The 22,546-nt window shown below is 46.1% G+C and overlaps 10 non-coding genes across 10 annotated transcripts; all 10 read left to right on the top strand.

Moving 5' to 3' along the window:
- Positions 1–230: 230 nt before the first annotated feature.
- LOC130300540 (U2 spliceosomal RNA) lies at positions 231–421 on the top strand. The gene has a single exon (XR_008851382.1). It is a non-coding gene; the product is annotated as a U2 spliceosomal RNA (small nuclear RNA).
- Positions 422–2,511: 2,090 nt separating this feature from the next.
- Positions 2,512–2,702, top strand: LOC130300553 (U2 spliceosomal RNA). The gene has a single exon (XR_008851393.1). It is a non-coding gene; the product is annotated as a U2 spliceosomal RNA (small nuclear RNA).
- A 2,078-nt stretch (positions 2,703–4,780) lies between these two features.
- LOC130300564 (U2 spliceosomal RNA) lies at positions 4,781–4,971 on the top strand. The gene has a single exon (XR_008851404.1). It is a non-coding gene; the product is annotated as a U2 spliceosomal RNA (small nuclear RNA).
- Positions 4,972–7,043: 2,072 nt separating this feature from the next.
- LOC130300575 (U2 spliceosomal RNA) lies at positions 7,044–7,234 on the top strand. Its single transcript, XR_008851415.1, has one exon. It is a non-coding gene; the product is annotated as a U2 spliceosomal RNA (small nuclear RNA).
- A 2,086-nt stretch (positions 7,235–9,320) lies between these two features.
- On the top strand, positions 9,321–9,511 carry LOC130300586 (U2 spliceosomal RNA). Its single transcript, XR_008851426.1, has one exon. It is a non-coding gene; the product is annotated as a U2 spliceosomal RNA (small nuclear RNA).
- Positions 9,512–11,596: 2,085 nt separating this feature from the next.
- LOC130300543 (U2 spliceosomal RNA) lies at positions 11,597–11,787 on the top strand. Its single transcript, XR_008851383.1, has one exon. It is a non-coding gene; the product is annotated as a U2 spliceosomal RNA (small nuclear RNA).
- A 2,081-nt stretch (positions 11,788–13,868) lies between these two features.
- Positions 13,869–14,059, top strand: LOC130300544 (U2 spliceosomal RNA). Its single transcript, XR_008851384.1, has one exon. It is a non-coding gene; the product is annotated as a U2 spliceosomal RNA (small nuclear RNA).
- A 2,076-nt stretch (positions 14,060–16,135) lies between these two features.
- Positions 16,136–16,326, top strand: LOC130300545 (U2 spliceosomal RNA). Its single transcript, XR_008851385.1, has one exon. It is a non-coding gene; the product is annotated as a U2 spliceosomal RNA (small nuclear RNA).
- Positions 16,327–18,412: 2,086 nt separating this feature from the next.
- On the top strand, positions 18,413–18,603 carry LOC130300546 (U2 spliceosomal RNA). The gene has a single exon (XR_008851386.1). It is a non-coding gene; the product is annotated as a U2 spliceosomal RNA (small nuclear RNA).
- A 2,085-nt stretch (positions 18,604–20,688) lies between these two features.
- Positions 20,689–20,879, top strand: LOC130300547 (U2 spliceosomal RNA). The gene has a single exon (XR_008851387.1). It is a non-coding gene; the product is annotated as a U2 spliceosomal RNA (small nuclear RNA).
- Positions 20,880–22,546: the final 1,667 nt, after the last annotated feature.

Raw genomic sequence — 22,546 nt, forward strand, 5'->3', positions numbered from 1 at the left:
TGGCAAATCCGGGTTATGGATTGCATTTAAAAAGGCCCCGTGGGAGTGCAATGGGCCCCTGTCTTGCTGCTTAGCAATAATGGTATGGGTTTAGGTTCTGCTGTGTGTACTGGTGGTTGACTGCCCCCCAGCCCAGAGTGTGCATGGAAAATTGTCTGGCAGCCTCCCTGACAGCAAGCAGTGATAGTGCCCATGAAGGGGACCTTGTTGGGCCCGCCCCTTTCACGGTTATCGCTTCTCGGCCTTTTGGCTAAGATCAAGTGTAGTATCTGTTCTTATCAGTTTAATATCTGATACGTCCCCTATCTGGGGACCATATATTAAATGGATTTTTGAGAACGGGGGCCGATTTCGAAGCTTGCTTCCGTCGCCCTATGCATTGACCCGATATGGCAGTATCTTCGGGTACAGTGCACCACCCCCTTACAGGGTTAAAAAGAAAGATTCCTACTTTCATTGCTACCTGCTTGCTGGCTAGCCAGCTAGCCAGCCCTGTGGGCCTTGCTGCTGCTGCTGCTGCAGCCAAAAAACAAAAGGTGGTGCTGCTGCTGCTTCTGCTTCTGCTTGTGTCTGGCCGCTGTTGGAGCGTCCAGGCACAGGACTTCTGCTGCTGCTGACTAAATGGCCTCCTTAATTGGATCATTTGAGTAGCCAGCACACCTGTGCAGGTAGGGCATGACATGATAGGCAGCTGCCTTGATAGCGGGTGGGTGCTGAATGTTCCTAATTGACAAAATAAGATTAATGCTTATGAAGAAATATAAAATCTCATCCCTTCCCCAATATCGCGCCACACCCCTACCCCTTAATTCCCTGGTTGAACTTGATGGACATATGTCTTTTTTCGACCGTACTAACTATGTAACTATGTAACATAACATGGGGGGGGGGGGGGTCTCCTGGCTGTTCACACAGGTGTGTCATTGCTGTACATTGACCATGCATTGCTTCTGTGGTATTGCAAAGGCAAAGACAAATGCTTCCAGCCATCCATTGCACTAATGGATTGGTCATCAGCTGGCTGTCTATGTCCCGCATCAATATAGACCAAAGTACAGAGGGTTAGGCTATGCTATTGTGCACCTACCTGATGCATCAGAAGGTGCGAGGCCCTTGCTAAATTCTGTGCACAGACTTTGAGATCTATGCTTTAGACTGTATCTAAACCTGCTCCAACATGGACTGACATTCTGGCCTACTTTCAGCCGATGCGACTTGTCTGTCGCTGAACAGTCGCTTTTTATGTATTCAGCACCTATGTATAATGTTGTAAAAATGCTCTAGAAGCTAAAGTCGCAGAAATGTCACACATATTTGGCCTGCAACTTTCTGTGCGACAAATTCAGACAGGAAAAATCAGTATAAATCCTTAGAAAATTATCCCCCAGTGTCTCCATCTGCTGGCGGTATTGAATAAGCATTGCTGCACTGATGGGGTATGCATTAGACGAAAAAAAAGAAGAAAAAGAAGAATAATACGCCCAGAAAAGAGGCGAAAAGGAGAAAAACGTAAAAAAACGTGAAAAAAAAGTAAGAGGAAGAGAAGGGAAAAAAAGGTGGAAATGGGTTTAAAAGTGATTTCGGCGGAGAAATATATATATATATATATATATATATATATATATATATATATATATACGCGCACACACACACATATATATAAACGTATTCTCCGTTGAGATATTGCAGCCGCTGCTGTGTCCAGGCCCAGGAGCCTTAGCACTGTGCTGTGATGTCACTCAATACCACTGACATCACTAGGTGTAAACAACATCTCTCCTTTGCTGTGTATGTGACTATGGAGCTGTTTGGTGATGTCGTCTATTATGGCCTTCATAGAAGCAACAGGAGATTGTTGCATCCATCTAGAACCCTCAGAACTACAGTGCTATGATGTCACTCACTTCCACAGGCCTTGCAGAGTGTAAACAACAACAACCCAGCTTTGTTGTGTATGTAACCATAGGGATTTGTGATGTCACCTAGAACCTTCACAGCAGCGACAGCTTTATGAGGAGCATCAGCACTGCTCTGCCTGAGCAGAACCATCACCGCCATAGGTTGTCAAATAACCCGGGTTTAACCCACACAGGTAAGTCCAATGGGGTGCAGGCATGTCCTCTATGCTTACAGCTTCCCGTGGGTGTTGGTTTGATACCGTTTGGGGACAGCCAAGGAGGCATCTGCAGGCAACAAAGGTAGGTGTGTGCTTGTGTGTGTGTTTCCTATGCAGATCCTAAGCCCAGTGTCACATGCAAGTAGGAGGAGTAAGAAGGGTTCCTGGCAAATCCGGGTTATGGATTGCATTTAAAAAGGCCCCGTGGGAGTGCAATGGGCCCCTGTCTTGCTGCTTAGCAATAATGGTATGGGTTTAGGTTCTGCTGTGTGTACTGGTGGTTGACTGCCCCCCAGCCCAGAGTGTGCATGGAAAATTGTCTGGCAGCCTCCCTGACAGCAAGCAGTGATAGTGCCCATGAAGGGGACCTTGTTGGGCCCGCCCCTTTCACGGTTATCGCTTCTCGGCCTTTTGGCTAAGATCAAGTGTAGTATCTGTTCTTATCAGTTTAATATCTGATACGTCCCCTATCTGGGGACCATATATTAAATGGATTTTTGAGAACGGGGGCCGATTTCGAAGCTTGCTTCCGTCGCCCTATGCATTGACCCGATATGGCAGTATCTTCGGGTACAGTGCACCACCCCCTTACAGGGTTAAAAAGAAAGATTCCTACTTTCATTGCTACCTGCTTGCTGGCTAGCCAGCTAGCCAGCCCTGTGGGCCTTGCTGCTGCTGCTGCTGCAGCCAAAAAACAAAAGGTGGTGCTGCTGCTGCTTCTGCTTCTGCTTGTGTCTGGCCGCTGTTGGAGCGTCCAGGCACAGGACTTCTGCTGCTGCTGACTAAATGGCCTCCTTAATTGGATCATTTGAGTAGCCAGCACACCTGTGCAGGTAGGGCATGACATGATAGGCAGCTGCCTTGATAGCGGGTGGGTGCTGAATGTTCCTAATTGACAAAATAAGATTAATGCTTATGAAGAAATATAAAATCTCATCCCTTCCCCAATATCGCGCCACACCCCTACCCCTTAATTCCCTGGTTGAACTTGATGGACATATGTCTTTTTTCGACCGTACTAACTATGTAACTATGTAACATAACATGGGGGGGGGGGGTCTCCTGGCTGTTCACACAGGTGTGTCATTGCTGTACATTGACCATGCATTGCTTCTGTGGTATTGCAAAGGCAAAGACAAATGCTTCCAGCCATCCATTGCACTAATGGATTGGTCATCAGCTGGCTGTCTATGTCCCGCATCAATATAGACCAAAGTACAGAGGGTTAGGCTATGCTATTGTGCACCTACCTGATGCATCAGAAGGTGCGAGGCCCTTGCTAAATTCTGTGCACAGACTTTGAGATCTATGCTTTAGACTGTATCTAAACCTGCTCCAACATGGACTGACATTCTGGCCTACTTTCAGCCGATGCGACTTGTCTGTCGCTGAACAGTCGCTTTTTATGTATTCAGCACCTATGTATAATGTTGTAAAAATGCTCTAGAAGCTAAAGTCGCAGAAATGTCACACATATTTGGCCTGCAACTTTCTGTGCGACAAATTCAGACAGGAAAAATCAGTATAAATCCTTAGAAAATTATCCCCCAGTGTCTCCATCTGCTGGCGGTATTGAATAAGCATTGCTGCACTGATGGGGTATGCATTAGACGAAAAAAAAGAAGAAAAAGAAGAATAATACGCCCAGAAAAGAGGCGAAAAGGAGAAAAACGTAAAAAAACGTGAAAAAAAAGTAAGAGGAAGAGAAGGGAAAAAAAGGTGGAAATGGGTTTAAAAGTGATTTCGGCGGAGAAATATATATATATATATATATATATATATATATATATACGCGCACACACACACATATATATAAACGTATTCTCCGTTGAGATATTGCAGCCGCTGCTGTGTCCAGGCCCAGGAGCCTTAGCACTGTGCTGTGATGTCACTCAATACCACTGACATCACTAGGTGTAAACAACATCTCTCCTTTGCTGTGTATGTGACTATGGAGCTGTTTGGTGATGTCGTCTATTATGGCCTTCATAGAAGCAACAGGAGATTGTTGCATCCATCTAGAACCCTCAGAACTACAGTGCTATGATGTCACTCACTTCCACAGGCCTTGCAGAGTGTAAACAACAACAACCCAGCTTTGTTGTGTATGTAACCATAGGGATTTGTGATGTCACCTAGAACCTTCACAGCAGCGACAGCTTTATGAGGAGCATCAGCACTGCTCTGCCTGAGCAGAACCATCACCGCCATAGGTTGTCAAATAACCCGGGTTTAACCCACACAGGTAAGTCCAATGGGGTGCAGGCATGTCCTCTATGCTTACAGCTTCCCGTGGGTGTTGGTTTGATACCGTTTGGGGACAGCCAAGGAGGCATCTGCAGGCAACAAAGGTAGGTGTGTGCTTGTGTGTGTGTTTCCTATGCAGATCCTAAGCCCAGTGTCACATGCAAGTAGGAGGAGTAAGAAGGGTTCCTGGCAAATCCGGGTTATGGATTGCATTTAAAAAGGCCCCGTGGGAGTGCAATGGGCCCCTGTCTTGCTGCTTAGCAATAATGGTATGGGTTTAGGTTCTGCTGTGTGTACTGGTGGTTGACTGCCCCCCAGCCCAGAGTGTGCATGGAAAATTGTCTGGCAGCCTCCCTGACAGCAAGCAGTGATAGTGCCCATGAAGGGGACCTTGTTGGGCCCGCCCCTTTCACGGTTATCGCTTCTCGGCCTTTTGGCTAAGATCAAGTGTAGTATCTGTTCTTATCAGTTTAATATCTGATACGTCCCCTATCTGGGGACCATATATTAAATGGATTTTTGAGAACGGGGGCCGATTTCGAAGCTTGCTTCCGTCGCCCTATGCATTGACCCGATATGGCAGTATCTTCGGGTACAGTGCACCACCCCCTTACAGGGTTAAAAAGAAAGATTCCTACTTTCATTGCTACCTGCTTGCTGGCTAGCCAGCTAGCCAGCCCTGTGGGCCTTGCTGCTGCTGCTGCTGCAGCCAAAAAACAAAAGGTGGTGCTGCTGCTGCTTCTGCTTCTGCTTGTGTCTGGCCGCTGTTGGAGCGTCCAGGCACAGGACTTCTGCTGCTGCTGACTAAATGGCCTCCTTAATTGGATCATTTGAGTAGCCAGCACACCTGTGCAGGTAGGGCATGACATGATAGGCAGCTGCCTTGATAGCGGGTGGGTGCTGAATGTTCCTAATTGACAAAATAAGATTAATGCTTATGAAGAAATATAAAATCTCATCCCTTCCCCAATATCGCGCCACACCCCTACCCCTTAATTCCCTGGTTGAACTTGATGGACATATGTCTTTTTTCGACCGTACTAACTATGTAACTATGTAACATAACATGGGGGGGGGGTCTCCTGGCTGTTCACACAGGTGTGTCATTGCTGTACATTGACCATGCATTGCTTCTGTGGTATTGCAAAGGCAAAGACAAATGCTTCCAGCCATCCATTGCACTAATGGATTGGTCATCAGCTGGCTGTCTATGTCCCGCATCAATATAGACCAAAGTACAGAGGGTTAGGCTATGCTATTGTGCACCTACCTGATGCATCAGAAGGTGCGAGGCCCTTGCTAAATTCTGTGCACAGACTTTGAGATCTATGCTTTAGACTGTATCTAAACCTGCTCCAACATGGACTGACATTCTGGCCTACTTTCAGCCGATGCGACTTGTCTGTCGCTGAACAGTCGCTTTTTATGTATTCAGCACCTATGTATAATGTTGTAAAAATGCTCTAGAAGCTAAAGTCGCAGAAATGTCACACATATTTGGCCTGCAACTTTCTGTGCGACAAATTCAGACAGGAAAAATCAGTATAAATCCTTAGAAAATTATCCCCCAGTGTCTCCATCTGCTGGCGGTATTGAATAAGCATTGCTGCACTGATGGGGTATGCATTAGACGAAAAAAAAGAAGAAAAAGAAGAATAATACGCCCAGAAAAGAGGCGAAAAGGAGAAAAACGTAAAAAAACGTGAAAAAAAAGTAAGAGGAAGAGAAGGGAAAAAAAGGTGGAAATGGGTTTAAAAGTGATTTCGGCGGAGAAATATATATATATATATATATATATATATATATACGCGCACACACACACATATATATAAACGTATTCTCCGTTGAGATATTGCAGCCGCTGCTGTGTCCAGGCCCAGGAGCCTTAGCACTGTGCTGTGATGTCACTCAATACCACTGACATCACTAGGTGTAAACAACATCTCTCCTTTGCTGTGTATGTGACTATGGAGCTGTTTGGTGATGTCGTCTATTATGGCCTTCATAGAAGCAACAGGAGATTGTTGCATCCATCTAGAACCCTCAGAACTACAGTGCTATGATGTCACTCACTTCCACAGGCCTTGCAGAGTGTAAACAACAACAACCCAGCTTTGTTGTGTATGTAACCATAGGGATTTGTGATGTCACCTAGAACCTTCACAGCAGCGACAGCTTTATGAGGAGCATCAGCACTGCTCTGCCTGAGCAGAACCATCACCGCCATAGGTTGTCAAATAACCCGGGTTTAACCCACACAGGTAAGTCCAATGGGGTGCAGGCATGTCCTCTATGCTTACAGCTTCCCGTGGGTGTTGGTTTGATACCGTTTGGGGACAGCCAAGGAGGCATCTGCAGGCAACAAAGGTAGGTGTGTGCTTGTGTGTGTGTTTCCTATGCAGATCCTAAGCCCAGTGTCACATGCAAGTAGGAGGAGTAAGAAGGGTTCCTGGCAAATCCGGGTTATGGATTGCATTTAAAAAGGCCCCGTGGGAGTGCAATGGGCCCCTGTCTTGCTGCTTAGCAATAATGGTATGGGTTTAGGTTCTGCTGTGTGTACTGGTGGTTGACTGCCCCCCAGCCCAGAGTGTGCATGGAAAATTGTCTGGCAGCCTCCCTGACAGCAAGCAGTGATAGTGCCCATGAAGGGGACCTTGTTGGGCCCGCCCCTTTCACGGTTATCGCTTCTCGGCCTTTTGGCTAAGATCAAGTGTAGTATCTGTTCTTATCAGTTTAATATCTGATACGTCCCCTATCTGGGGACCATATATTAAATGGATTTTTGAGAACGGGGGCCGATTTCGAAGCTTGCTTCCGTCGCCCTATGCATTGACCCGATATGGCAGTATCTTCGGGTACAGTGCACCACCCCCTTACAGGGTTAAAAAGAAAGATTCCTACTTTCATTGCTACCTGCTTGCTGGCTAGCCAGCTAGCCAGCCCTGTGGGCCTTGCTGCTGCTGCTGCTGCAGCCAAAAAACAAAAGGTGGTGCTGCTGCTGCTTCTGCTTCTGCTTGTGTCTGGCCGCTGTTGGAGCGTCCAGGCACAGGACTTCTGCTGCTGCTGACTAAATGGCCTCCTTAATTGGATCATTTGAGTAGCCAGCACACCTGTGCAGGTAGGGCATGACATGATAGGCAGCTGCCTTGATAGCGGGTGGGTGCTGAATGTTCCTAATTGACAAAATAAGATTAATGCTTATGAAGAAATATAAAATCTCATCCCTTCCCCAATATCGCGCCACACCCCTACCCCTTAATTCCCTGGTTGAACTTGATGGACATATGTCTTTTTTCGACCGTACTAACTATGTAACTATGTAACATAACATGGGGGGGGGGGGTCTCCTGGCTGTTCACACAGGTGTGTCATTGCTGTACATTGACCATGCATTGCTTCTGTGGTATTGCAAAGGCAAAGACAAATGCTTCCAGCCATCCATTGCACTAATGGATTGGTCATCAGCTGGCTGTCTATGTCCCGCATCAATATAGACCAAAGTACAGAGGGTTAGGCTATGCTATTGTGCACCTACCTGATGCATCAGAAGGTGCGAGGCCCTTGCTAAATTCTGTGCACAGACTTTGAGATCTATGCTTTAGACTGTATCTAAACCTGCTCCAACATGGACTGACATTCTGGCCTACTTTCAGCCGATGCGACTTGTCTGTCGCTGAACAGTCGCTTTTTATGTATTCAGCACCTATGTATAATGTTGTAAAAATGCTCTAGAAGCTAAAGTCGCAGAAATGTCACACATATTTGGCCTGCAACTTTCTGTGCGACAAATTCAGACAGGAAAAATCAGTATAAATCCTTAGAAAATTATCCCCCAGTGTCTCCATCTGCTGGCGGTATTGAATAAGCATTGCTGCACTGATGGGGTATGCATTAGACGAAAAAAAAGAAGAAAAAGAAGAATAATACGCCCAGAAAAGAGGCGAAAAGGAGAAAAACGTAAAAAAACGTGAAAAAAAAGTAAGAGGAAGAGAAGGGAAAAAAAGGTGGAAATGGGTTTAAAAGTGATTTCGGCGGAGAAATATATATATATATATATATATATATATATATATATATATATATACGCGCACACACACACATATATATAAACGTATTCTCCGTTGAGATATTGCAGCCGCTGCTGTGTCCAGGCCCAGGAGCCTTAGCACTGTGCTGTGATGTCACTCAATACCACTGACATCACTAGGTGTAAACAACATCTCTCCTTTGCTGTGTATGTGAATATGGAGCTGTTTGGTGATGTCGTCTATTATGGCCTTCATAGAAGCAACAGGAGATTGTTGCATCCATCTAGAACCCTCAGAACTACAGTGCTATGATGTCACTCACTTCCACAGGCCTTGCAGAGTGTAAACAACAACAACCCAGCTTTGTTGTGTATGTAACCATAGGGATTTGTGATGTCACCTAGAACCTTCACAGCAGCGACAGCTTTATGAGGAGCATCAGCACTGCTCTGCCTGAGCAGAACCATCACCGCCATAGGTTGTCAAATAACCCGGGTTTAACCCACACAGGTAAGTCCAATGGGGTGCAGGCATGTCCTCTATGCTTACAGCTTCCCGTGGGTGTTGGTTTGATACCGTTTGGAGACAGCCAAGGAGGCATCTGCAGGCAACAAAGGTAGGTGTGTGCTTGTGTGTGTGTTTCCTATGCAGATCCTAAGCCCAGTGTCACATGCAAGTAGGAGGAGTAAGAAGGGTTCCTGGCAAATCCGGGTTATGGATTGCATTTAAAAAGGCCCCGTGGAAGTGCAATGGGCCCCTGTCTTGCTGCTTAGCAATAATGGTATGGGTTTAGGTTCTGCTGTGTGTACTGGTGGTTGACTGCCCCCCAGCCCAGAGTGTGCATGGAAAATTGTCTGGCAGCCTCCCTGACAGCAAGCAGTGATAGTGCCCATGAAGGGGACCTTGTTGGGCCCGCCCCTTTCACGGTTATCGCTTCTCGGCCTTTTGGCTAAGATCAAGTGTAGTATCTGTTCTTATCAGTTTAATATCTGATACGTCCCCTATCTGGGGACCATATATTAAATGGATTTTTGAGAACGGGGGCCGATTTCGAAGCTTGCTTCCGTCGCCCTATGCATTGACCCGATATGGCAGTATCTTCGGGTACAGTGCACCACCCCCTTACAGGGTTAAAAAGAAAGATTCCTACTTTCATTGCTACCTGCTTGCTGGCTAGCCAGCTAGCCAGCCCTGTGGGCCTTGCTGCTGCTGCTGCTGCAGCCAAAAAACAAAAGGTGGTGCTGCTGCTGCTTCTGCTTCTGCTTGTGTCTGGCCGCTGTTGGAGCGTCCAGGCACAGGACTTCTGCTGCTGCTGACTAAATGGCCTCCTTAATTGGATCATTTGAGTAGCCAGCACACCTGTGCAGGTAGGGCATGACATGATAGGCAGCTGCCTTGATAGCGGGTGGGTGCTGAATGTTCCTAATTGACAAAATAAGATTAATGCTTATGAAGAAATATAAAATCTCATCCCTTCCCCAATATCGCGCCACACCCCTACCCCTTAATTCCCTGGTTGAACTTGATGGACATATGTCTTTTTTCGACCGTACTAACTATGTAACTATGTAACATAACATGGGGGGGGGGGTCTCCTGGCTGTTCACACAGGTGTGTCATTGCTGTACATTGACCATGCATTGCTTCTGTGGTATTGCAAAGGCAAAGACAAATGCTTCCAGCCATCCATTGCACTAATGGATTGGTCATCAGCTGGCTGTCTATGTCCCGCATCAATATAGACCAAAGTACAGAGGGTTAGGCTATGCTATTGTGCACCTACCTGATGCATCAGAAGGTGCGAGGCCCTTGCTAAATTCTGTGCACAGACTTTGAGATCTATGCTTTAGACTGTATCTAAACCTGCTCCAACATGGACTGACATTCTGGCCTACTTTCAGCCGATGCGACTTGTCTGTCGCTGAACAGTCGCTTTTTATGTATTCAGCACCTATGTATAATGTTGTAAAAATGCTCTAGAAGCTAAAGTCGCAGAAATGTCACACATATTTGGCCTGCAACTTTCTGTGCGACAAATTCAGACAGGAAAAATCAGTATAAATCCTTAGAAAATTATCCCCCAGTGTCTCCATCTGCTGGCGGTATTGAATAAGCATTGCTGCACTGATGGGGTATGCATTAGACGAAAAAAAAGAAGAAAAAGAAGAATAATACGCCCAGAAAAGAGGCGAAAAGGAGAAAAACGTAAAAAAACGTGAAAAAAAAGTAAGAGGAAGAGAAGGGAAAAAAAGGTGGAAATGGGTTTAAAAGTGATTTCGGCGGAGAAATATATATATATATATATATATATATATATATATATATATATATACGCGCACACACACACATATATATAAACGTATTCTCCGTTGAGATATTGCAGCCGCTGCTGTGTCCAGGCCCAGGAGCCTTAGCACTGTGCTGTGATGTCACTCAATACCACTGACATCACTAGGTGTAAACAACATCTCTCCTTTGCTGTGTATGTGACTATGGAGCTGTTTGGTGATGTCGTCTATTACGGCCTTCATAGAAGCAACAGGAGATTGTTGCATCCATCTTGAACCCTCAGAACTACAGTGCTATGATGTCACTCACTTCCACAGGCCTTGCAGAGTGTAAACAACAACAACCCAGCTTTGTTGTGTATGTAACCATAGGGATTTGTGATGTCACCTAGAACCTTCACAGCAGCGACAGCTTTATGAGGAGCATCAGCACTGCTCTGCCTGAGCAGAACCATCACCGCCATAGGTTGTCAAATAACCCGGGTTTAACCCACACAGGTAAGTCCAATGGGGTGCAGGCATGTCCTCTATGCTTACAGCTTCCCGTGGGTGTTGGTTTGATACCGTTTGGGGACAGCCAAGGAGGCATCTGCAGGCAACAAAGGTAGGTGTGTGCTTGTGTGTGTGTTTCCTATGCAGATCCTAAGCCCAGTGTCACATGCAAGTAGGAGGAGTAAGAAGGGTTCCTGGCAAATCCGGGTTATGGATTGCATTTAAAAAGGCCCCGTGGGAGTGCAATGGGCCCCTGTCTTGCTGCTTAGCAATAATGGTATGGGTTTAGGTTCTGCTGTGTGTACTGGTGGTTGACTGCCCCCCAGCCCAGAGTGTGCATGGAAAATTGTCTGGCAGCCTCCCTGACAGCAAGCAGTGATAGTGCCCATGAAGGGGACCTTGTTGGGCCCGCCCCTTTCACGGTTATCGCTTCTCGGCCTTTTGGCTAAGATCAAGTGTAGTATCTGTTCTTATCAGTTTAATATCTGATACGTCCCCTATCTGGGGACCATATATTAAATGGATTTTTGAGAACGGGGGCCGATTTCGAAGCTTGCTTCCGTCGCCCTATGCATTGACCCGATATGGCAGTATCTTCGGGTACAGTGCACCACCCCCTTACAGGGTTAAAAAGAAAGATTCCTACTTTCATTGCTACCTGCTTGCTGGCTAGCCAGCTAGCCAGCCCTGTGGGCCTTGCTGCTGCTGCTGCTGCAGCCAAAAAACAAAAGGTGGTGCTGCTGCTGCTTCTGCTTCTGCTTGTGTCTGGCCGCTGTTGGAGCGTCCAGGCACAGGACTTCTGCTGCTGCTGACTAAATGGCCTCCTTAATTGGATCATTTGAGTAGCCAGCACACCTGTGCAGGTAGGGCATGACATGATAGGCAGCTGCCTTGATAGCGGGTGGGTGCTGAATGTTCCTAATTGACAAAATAAGATTAATGCTTATGAAGAAATATAAAATCTCATCCCTTCCCCAATATCGCGCCACACCCCTACCCCTTAATTCCCTGGTTGAACTTGATGGACATATGTCTTTTTTCGACCGTACTAACTATGTAACTATGTAACATAACATGGGGGGGGGGGTCTCCTGGCTGTTCACACAGGTGTGTCATTGCTGTACATTGACCATGCATTGCTTCTGTGGTATTGCAAAGGCAAAGACAAATGCTTCCAGCCATCCATTGCACTAATGGATTGGTCATCAGCTGGCTGTCTATGTCCCGCATCAATATAGACCAAAGTACAGAGGGTTAGGCTATGCTATTGTGCACCTACCTGATGCATCAGAAGGTGCGAGGCCCTTGCTAAATTCTGTGCACAGACTTTGAGATCTATGCTTTAGACTGTATCTAAACCTGCTCCAACATGGACTGACATTCTGGCCTACTTTCAGCCGATGCGACTTGTCTGTCGCTGAACAGTCGCTTTTTATGTATTCAGCACCTATGTATAATGTTGTAAAAATGCTCTAGAAGCTAAAGTCGCAGAAATGTCACACATATTTGGCCTGCAACTTTCTGTGCGACAAATTCAGACAGGAAAAATCAGTATAAATCCTTAGAAAATTATCCCCCAGTGTCTCCATCTGCTGGCGGTATTGAATAAGCATTGCTGCACTGATGGGGTATGCATTAGACGAAAAAAAAGAAGAAAAAGAAGAATAATACGCCCAGAAAAGAGGCGAAAAGGAGAAAAACGTAAAAAAACGTGAAAAAAAAGTAAGAGGAAGAGAAGGGAAAAAAAGGTGGAAATGGGTTTAAAAGTGATTTCGGCGGAGAAATATATATATATATATATATATATATATATATATATATATACGCGCACACACACACATATATATAAACGTATTCTCCGTTGAGATATTGCAGCCGCTGCTGTGTCCAGGCCCAGGAGCCTTAGCACTGTGCTGTGATGTCACTCAATACCACTGACATCACTAGGTGTAAACAACATCTCTCCTTTGCTGTGTATGTGACTATGGAGCTGTTTGGTGATGTCGTCTATTATGGCCTTCATAGAAGCAACAGGAGATTGTTGCATCCATCTAGAACCCTCAGAACTACAGTGCTATGATGTCACTCACTTCCACAGGCCTTGCAGAGTGTAAACAACAACAACCCAGCTTTGTTGTGTATGTAACCATAGGGATTTGTGATGTCACCTAGAACCTTCACAGCAGCGACAGCTTTATGAGGAGCATCAGCACTGCTCTGCCTGAGCAGAACCATCACCGCCATAGGTTGTCAAATAACCCGGGTTTAACCCACACAGGTAAGTCCAATGGGGTGCAGGCATGTCCTCTATGCTTACAGCTTCCCGTGGGTGTTGGTTTGATACCGTTTGGGGACAGCCAAGGAGGCATCTGCAGGCAACAAAGGTAGGTGTGTGCTTGTGTGTGTGTTTCCTATGCAGATCCTAAGCCCAGTGTCACATGCAAGTAGGAGGAGTAAGAAGGGTTCCTGGCAAATCCGGGTTATGGATTGCATTTAAAAAGGCCCCGTGGGAGTGCAATGGGCCCCTGTCTTGCTGCTTAGCAATAATGGTATGGGTTTAGGTTCTGCTGTGTGTACTGGTGGTTGACTGCCCCCCAGCCCAGAGTGTGCATGGAAAATTGTCTGGCAGCCTCCCTGACAGCAAGCAGTGATAGTGCCCATGAAGGGGACCTTGTTGGGCCCGCCCCTTTCACGGTTATCGCTTCTCGGCCTTTTGGCTAAGATCAAGTGTAGTATCTGTTCTTATCAGTTTAATATCTGATACGTCCCCTATCTGGGGACCATATATTAAATGGATTTTTGAGAACGGGGGCCGATTTCGAAGCTTGCTTCCGTCGCCCTATGCATTGACCCGATATGGCAGTATCTTCGGGTACAGTGCACCACCCCCTTACAGGGTTAAAAAGAAAGATTCCTACTTTCATTGCTACCTGCTTGCTGGCTAGCCAGCTAGCCAGCCCTGTGGGCCTTGCTGCTGCTGCTGCTGCAGCCAAAAAACAAAAGGTGGTGCTGCTGCTGCTTCTGCTTCTGCTTGTGTCTGGCCGCTGTTGGAGCGTCCAGGCACAGGACTTCTGCTGCTGCTGACTAAATGGCCTCCTTAATTGGATCATTTGAGTAGCCAGCACACCTGTGCAGGTAGGGCATGACATGATAGGCAGCTGCCTTGATAGCGGGTGGGTGCTGAATGTTCCTAATTGACAAAATAAGATTAATGCTTATGAAGAAATATAAAATCTCATCCCTTCCCCAATATCGCGCCACACCCCTACCCCTTAATTCCCTGGTTGAACTTGATGGACATATGTCTTTTTTCGACCGTACTAACTATGTAACTATGTAACATAACATGGGGGGGGGGGGTCTCCTGGCTGTTCACACAGGTGTGTCATTGCTGTACATTGACCATGCATTGCTTCTGTGGTATTGCAAAGGCAAAGACAAATGCTTCCAGCCATCCATTGCACTAATGGATTGGTCATCAGCTGGCTGTCTATGTCCCGCATCAATATAGACCAAAGTACAGAGGGTTAGGCTATGCTATTGTGCACCTACCTGATGCATCAGAAGGTGCGAGGCCCTTGCTAAATTCTGTGCACAGACTTTGAGATCTATGCATTAGACTGTATCTAAACCTGCTCCAACATGGACTGACATTCTGGCCTACTTTCAGCCGATGCGACTTGTCTGTCGCTGAACAGTCGCTTTTTATGTATTCAGCACCTATGTATAATGTTGTAAAAATGCTCTAGAAGCTAAAGTCGCAGAAATGTCACACATATTTGGCCTGCAACTTTCTGTGCGACAAATTCAGACAGGAAAAATCAGTATAAATCCTTAGAAAATTATCCCCCAGTGTCTCCATCTGCTGGCGGTATTGAATAAGCATTGCTGCACTGATGGGGTATGCATTAGACGAAAAAAAAGAAGAAAAAGAAGAATAATACGCCCAGAAAAGAGGCGAAAAGGAGAAAAACGTAAAAAAACGTGAAAAAAAAGTAAGAGGAAGAGAAGGGAAAAAAAGGTGGAAATGGGTTTAAAAGTGATTTCGGCGGAGAAATATATATATATATATATATATATATATATATATACGCGCACACACACACATATATATAAACGTATTCTCCGTTGAGATATTGCAGCCGCTGCTGTGTCCAGGCCCAGGAGCCTTAGCACTGTGCTGTGATGTCACTCAATACCACTGACATCACTAGGTGTAAACAACATCTCTCCTTTGCTGTGTATGTGACTATGGAGCTGTTTGGTGATGTCGTCTATTACGGCCTTCATAGAAGCAACAGGAGATTGTTGCATCCATCTAGAACCCTCAGAACTACAGTGCTATGATGTCACTCACTTCCACAGGCCTTGCAGAGTGTAAACAACAACAACCCAGCTTTGTTGTGTATGTAACCATAGGGATTTGTGATGTCACCTAGAACCTTCACAGCAGCGACAGCTTTATGAGGAGCATCAGCACTGCTCTGCCTGAGCAGAACCATCACCGCCATAGGTTGTCAAATAACCCGGGTTTAACCCACACAGGTAAGTCCAATGGGGTGCAGGCATGTCCTCTATGCTTACAGCTTCCCGTGGGTGTTGGTTTGATACCGTTTGGGGACAGCCAAGGAGGCATCTGCAGGCAACAAAGGTAGGTGTGTGCTTGTGTGTGTGTTTCCTATGCAGATCCTAAGCCCAGTGTCACATGCAAGTAGGAGGAGTAAGAAGGGTTCCTGGCAAATCCGGGTTATGGATTGCATTTAAAAAGGCCCCGTGGGAGTGCAATGGGCCCCTGTCTTGCTGCTTAGCAATAATGGTATGGGTTTAGGTTCTGCTGTGTGTACTGGTGGTTGACTGCCCCCCAGCCCAGAGTGTGCATGGAAAATTGTCTGGCAGCCTCCCTGACAGCAAGCAGTGATAGTGCCCATGAAGGGGACCTTGTTGGGCCCGCCCCTTTCACGGTTATCGCTTCTCGGCCTTTTGGCTAAGATCAAGTGTAGTATCTGTTCTTATCAGTTTAATATCTGATACGTCCCCTATCTGGGGACCATATATTAAATGGATTTTTGAGAACGGGGGCCGATTTCGAAGCTTGCTTCCGTCGCCCTATGCATTGACCCGATATGGCAGTATCTTCGGGTACAGTGCACCACCCCCTTACAGGGTTAAAAAGAAAGATTCCTACTTTCATTGCTACCTGCTTGCTGGCTAGCCAGCTAGCCAGCCCTGTGGGCCTTGCTGCTGCTGCTGCTGCAGCCAAAAAACAAAAGGTGGTGCTGCTGCTGCTTCTGCTTCTGCTTGTGTCTGGCCGCTGTTGGAGCGTCCAGGCACAGGACTTCTGCTGCTGCTGACTAAATGGCCTCCTTAATTGGATCATTTGAGTAGCCAGCACACCTGTGCAGGTAGGGCATGACATGATAGGCAGCTGCCTTGATAGCGGGTGGGTGCTGAATGTTCCTAATTGACAAAATAAGATTAATGCTTATGAAGAAATATAAAATCTCATCCCTTCCCCAATATCGCGCCACACCCCTACCCCTTAATTCCCTGGTTGAACTTGATGGACATATGTCTTTTTTCGACCGTACTAACTATGTAACTATGTAACATAACATGGGGGGGGGGGGTCTCCTGGCTGTTCACACAGGTGTGTCATTGCTGTACATTGACCATGCATTGCTTCTGTGGTATTGCAAAGGCAAAGACAAATGCTTCCAGCCATCCATTGCACTAATGGATTGGTCATCAGCTGGCTGTCTATGTCCCGCATCAATATAGACCAAAGTACAGAGGGTTAGGCTATGCTATTGTGCACCTACCTGATGCATCAGAAGGTGCGAGGCCCTTGCTAAATTCTGTGCACAGACTTTGAGATCTATGCTTTAGACTGTATCTAAACCTGCTCCAACATGGACTGACATTCTGGCCTACTTTCAGCCGATGCGACTTGTCTGTCGCTGAACAGTCGCTTTTTATGTATTCAGCACCTATGTATAATGTTGTAAAAATGCTCTAGAAGCTAAAGTCGCAGAAATGTCACACATATTTGGCCTGCAACTTTCTGTGCGACAAATTCAGACAGGAAAAATCAGTATAAATCCTTAGAAAATTATCCCCCAGTGTCTCCATCTGCTGGCGGTATTGAATAAGCATTGCTGCACTGATGGGGTATGCATTAGATGAAAAAAAAGAAGAAAAAGAAGAATAATACGCCCAGAAAAGAGGCGAAAAGGAGAAAAACGTAAAAAAACGTGAAAAAAAAGTAAGAGGAAGAGAAGGGAAAAAAAGGTGGAAATGGGTTTAAAAGTGATTTCGGCGGAGAAATATATATATATATATATATATATATATATATATATATATATATACGCGCACACACACACATATATATAAACGTATTCTCCGTTGAGATATTGCAGCCGCTGCTGTGTCCAGGCCCAGGAGCCTTAGCACTGTGCTGTGATGTCACTCAATACCACTGACATCACTAGGTGTAAACAACATCTCTCCTTTGCTGTGTATGTGACTATGGAGCTGTTTGGTGATGTCGTCTATTATGGCCTTCATAGAAGCAACAGGAGATTGTTGCATCCATCTAGAACCCTCAGAACTACAGTGCTATGATGTCACTCACTTCCACAGGCCTTGCAGAGTGTAAACAACAACAACCCAGCTTTGTTGTGTATGTAACCATAGGGATTTGTGATGTCACCTAGAACCTTCACAGCAGCGACAGCTTTATGAGGAGCATCAGCACTGCTCTGCCTGAGCAGAACCATCACCGCCATAGGTTGTCAAATAACCCGGGTTTAACCCACACAGGTAAGTCCAATGGGGTGCAGGCATGTCCTCTATGCTTACAGCTTCCCGTGGGTGTTGGTTTGATACCGTTTGGGGACAGCCAAGGAGGCATCTGCAGGCAACAAAGGTAGGTGTGTGCTTGTGTGTGTGTTTCCTATGCAGATCCTAAGCCCAGTGTCACATGCAAGTAGGAGGAGTAAGAAGGGTTCCTGGCAAATCCGGGTTATGGATTGCATTTAAAAAGGCCCCGTGGGAGTGCAATGGGCCCCTGTCTTGCTGCTTAGCAATAATGGTATGGGTTTAGGTTCTGCTGTGTGTACTGGTGGTTGACTGCCCCCCAGCCCAGAGTGTGCATGGAAAATTGTCTGGCAGCCTCCCTGACAGCAAGCAGTGATAGTGCCCATGAAGGGGACCTTGTTGGGCCCGCCCCTTTCACGGTTATCGCTTCTCGGCCTTTTGGCTAAGATCAAGTGTAGTATCTGTTCTTATCAGTTTAATATCTGATACGTCCCCTATCTGGGGACCATATATTAAATGGATTTTTGAGAACGGGGGCCGATTTCGAAGCTTGCTTCCGTCGCCCTATGCATTGACCCGATATGGCAGTATCTTCGGGTACAGTGCACCACCCCCTTACAGGGTTAAAAAGAAAGATTCCTACTTTCATTGCTACCTGCTTGCTGGCTAGCCAGCTAGCCAGCCCTGTGGGCCTTGCTGCTGCTGCTGCTGCAGCCAAAAAACAAAAGGTGGTGCTGCTGCTGCTTCTGCTTCTGCTTGTGTCTGGCCGCTGTTGGAGCGTCCAGGCACAGGACTTCTGCTGCTGCTGACTAAATGGCCTCCTTAATTGGATCATTTGAGTAGCCAGCACACCTGTGCAGGTAGGGCATGACATGATAGGCAGCTGCCTTGATAGCGGGTGGGTGCTGAATGTTCCTAATTGACAAAATAAGATTAATGCTTATGAAGAAATATAAAATCTCATCCCTTCCCCAATATCGCGCCACACCCCTACCCCTTAATTCCCTGGTTGAACTTGATGGACATATGTCTTTTTTCGACCGTACTAACTATGTAACTATGTAACATAACATGGGGGGGGGGGGGTCTCCTGGCTGTTCACACAGGTGTGTCATTGCTGTACATTGACCATGCATTGCTTCTGTGGTATTGCAAAGGCAAAGACAAATGCTTCCAGCCATCCATTGCACTAATGGATTGGTCATCAGCTGGCTGTCTATGTCCCGCATCAATATAGACCAAAGTACAGAGGGTTAGGCTATGCTATTGTGCACCTACCTGATGCATCAGAAGGTGCGAGGCCCTTGCTAAATTCTGTGCACAGACTTTGAGATCTATGCTTTAGACTGTATCTAAACCTGCTCCAACATGGACTGACATTCTGGCCTACTTTCAGCCGATGCGACTTGTCTGTCGCTGAACAGTCGCTTTTTATGTATTCAGCACCTATGTATAATGTTGTAAAAATGCTCTAGAAGCTAAAGTCGCAGAAATGTCACACATATTTGGCCTGCAACTTTCTGTGCGACAAATTCAGACAGGAAAAATCAGTATAAATCCTTAGAAAATTATCCCCCAGTGTCTCCATCTGCTGGCGGTATTGAATAAGCATTGCTGCACTGATGGGGTATGCATTAGACGAAAAAAAAGAAGAAAAAGAAGAATAATACGCCCAGAAAAGAGGCGAAAAGGAGAAAAACGTAAAAAAACGTGAAAAAAAAGTAAGAGGAAGAGAAGGGAAAAAAAGGTGGAAATGGGTTTAAAAGTGATTTCGGCGGAGAAATATATATATATATATATATATATATATATATATATATATATATACGCGCACACACACACATATATATAAACGTATTCTCCGTTGAGATATTGCAGCCGCTGCTGTGTCCAGGCCCAGGAGCCTTAGCACTGTGCTGTGATGTCACTCAATACCACTGACATCACTAGGTGTAAACAACATCTCTCCTTTGCTGTGTATGTGACTATGGAGCTGTTTGGTGATGTCGTCTATTATGGCCTTCATAGAAGCAACAGGAGATTGTTGCATCCATCTAGAACCCTCAGAACTACAGTGCTATGATGTCACTCACTTCCACAGGCCTTGCAGAGTGTAAACAACAACAACCCAGCTTTGTTGTGTATGTAACCATAGGGATTTGTGATGTCACCTAGAACCTTCACAGCAGCGACAGCTTTATGAGGAGCATCAGCACTGCTCTGCCTGAGCAGAACCATCACCGCCATAGGTTGTCAAATAACCCGGGTTTAACCCACACAGGTAAGTCCAATGGGGTGCAGGCATGTCCTCTATGCTTACAGCTTCCCGTGGGTGGGTTTGATACCGTTTGGGGACAGCCAAGGAGGCATCTGCAGGCAACAAAGGTAGGTGTGTGCTTGTGTGTGTGTTTCCTATGCAGATCCTAAGCCCAGTGTCACATGCAAGTAGGAGGAGTAAGAAGGGTTCCTGGCAAATCCGGGTTATGGATTGCATTTAAAAAGGCCCCGTGGGAGTGCAATGGGCCCCTGTCTTGCTGCTTAGCAATAATGGTATGGGTTTAGGTTCTGCTGTGTGTACTGGTGGTTGACTGCCCCCCAGCCCAGAGTGTGCATGGAAAATTGTCTGGCAGCCTCCCTGACAGCAAGCAGTGATAGTGCCCATGAAGGGGACCTTGTTGGGCCCGCCCCTTTCACGGTTATCGCTTCTCGGCCTTTTGGCTAAGATCAAGTGTAGTATCTGTTCTTATCAGTTTAATATCTGATACGTCCCCTATCTGGGGACCATATATTAAATGGATTTTTGAGAACGGGGGCCGATTTCGAAGCTTGCTTCCGTCGCCCTATGCATTGACCCGATATGGCAGTATCTTCGGGTACAGTGCACCACCCCCTTACAGGGTTAAAAAGAAAGATTCCTACTTTCATTGCTACCTGCTTGCTGGCTAGCCAGCTAGCCAGCCCTGTGGGCCTTGCTGCTGCTGCTGCAGCCAAAAAACAAAAGGTGGTGCTGCTGCTGCTTCTGCTTCTGCTTGTGTCTGGCCGCTGTTGGAGCGTCCAGGCACAGGACTTCTGCTGCTGCTGACTAAATGGCCTCCTTAATTGGATCATTTGAGTAGCCAGCACACCTGTGCAGGTAGGGCATGACATGATAGGCAGCTGCCTTGATAGCGGGTGGGTGCTGAATGTTCCTAATTGACAAAATAAGATTAATGCTTATGAAGAAATATAAAATCTCATCCCTTCCCCAATATCGCGCCACACCCCTACCCCTTAATTCCCTGGTTGAACTTGATGGACATATGTCTTTTTTCGACCGTACTAACTATGTAACTATGTAACATAACATGGGGGGGGGGGGGTCTCCTGGCTGTTCACACAGGTGTGTCATTGCTGTACATTGACCATGCATTGCTTCTGTGGTATTGCAAAGGCAAAGACAAATGCTTCCAGCCATCCATTGCACTAATGGATTGGTCATCAGCTGGCTGTCTATGTCCCGCATCAATATAGACCAAAGTACAGAGGGTTAGGCTATGCTATTGTGCACCTACCTGATGCATCAGAAGGTGCGAGGCCCTTGCTAAATTCTGTGCACAGACTTTGAGATCTATGCTTTAGACTGTATCTAAACCTGCTCCAACATGGACTGACATTCTGGCCTACTTTCAGCCGATGCGACTTGTCTGTCGCTGAACAGTCGCTTTTTATGTATTCAGCACCTATGTATAATGTTGTAAAAATGCTCTAGAAGCTAAAGTCGCAGAAATGTCACACATATTTGGCCTGCAACTTTCTGTGCGACAAATTCAGACAGGAAAAATCAGTATAAATCCTTAGAAAATTATCCCCCAGTGTCTCCATCTGCTGGCGGTATTGAATAAGCATTGCTGCACTGATGGGGTATGCATTAGACGAAAAAAAAGAAGAAAAAGAAGAATAATACGCCCAGAAAAGAGGCGAAAAGGAGAAAAACGTAAAAAAACGTGAAAAAAAAGTAAGAGGAAGAGAAGGGAAAAAAAGGTGGAAATGGGTTTAAAAGTGATTTCGGCGGAGAAATATATATATATATATATATATATATATATATATATATATATATACGCGCACACACACACATATATATAAACGTATTCTCCGTTGAGATATTGCAGCCGCTGCTGTGTCCAGGCCCAGGAGCCTTAGCACTGTGCTGTGATGTCACTCAATACCACTGACATCACTAGGTGTAAACAACATCTCTCCTTTGCTGTGTATGTGACTATGGAGCTGTTTGGTGATGTCGTCTATTATGGCCTTCATAGAAGCAACAGGAGATTGTTGCATCCATCTAGAACCCTCAGAACTACAGTGCTATGATGTCACTCACTTCCACAGGCCTTGCAGAGTGTAAACAACAACAACCCAGCTTTGTTGTGTATGTAACCATAGGGATTTGTGATGTCACCTAGAACCTTCACAGCAGCGACAGCTTTATGAGGAGCATCAGCACTGCTCTGCCTGAGCAGAACCATCACCGCCATAGGTTGTCAAATAACCCGGGTTTAACCCACACAGGT

Source organism: Hyla sarda, unplaced genomic scaffold (genome assembly GCF_029499605.1).
Source record: "Hyla sarda isolate aHylSar1 unplaced genomic scaffold, aHylSar1.hap1 scaffold_1088, whole genome shotgun sequence".
NCBI lineage: Eukaryota > Metazoa > Chordata > Amphibia > Anura > Hylidae > Hyla > Hyla sarda.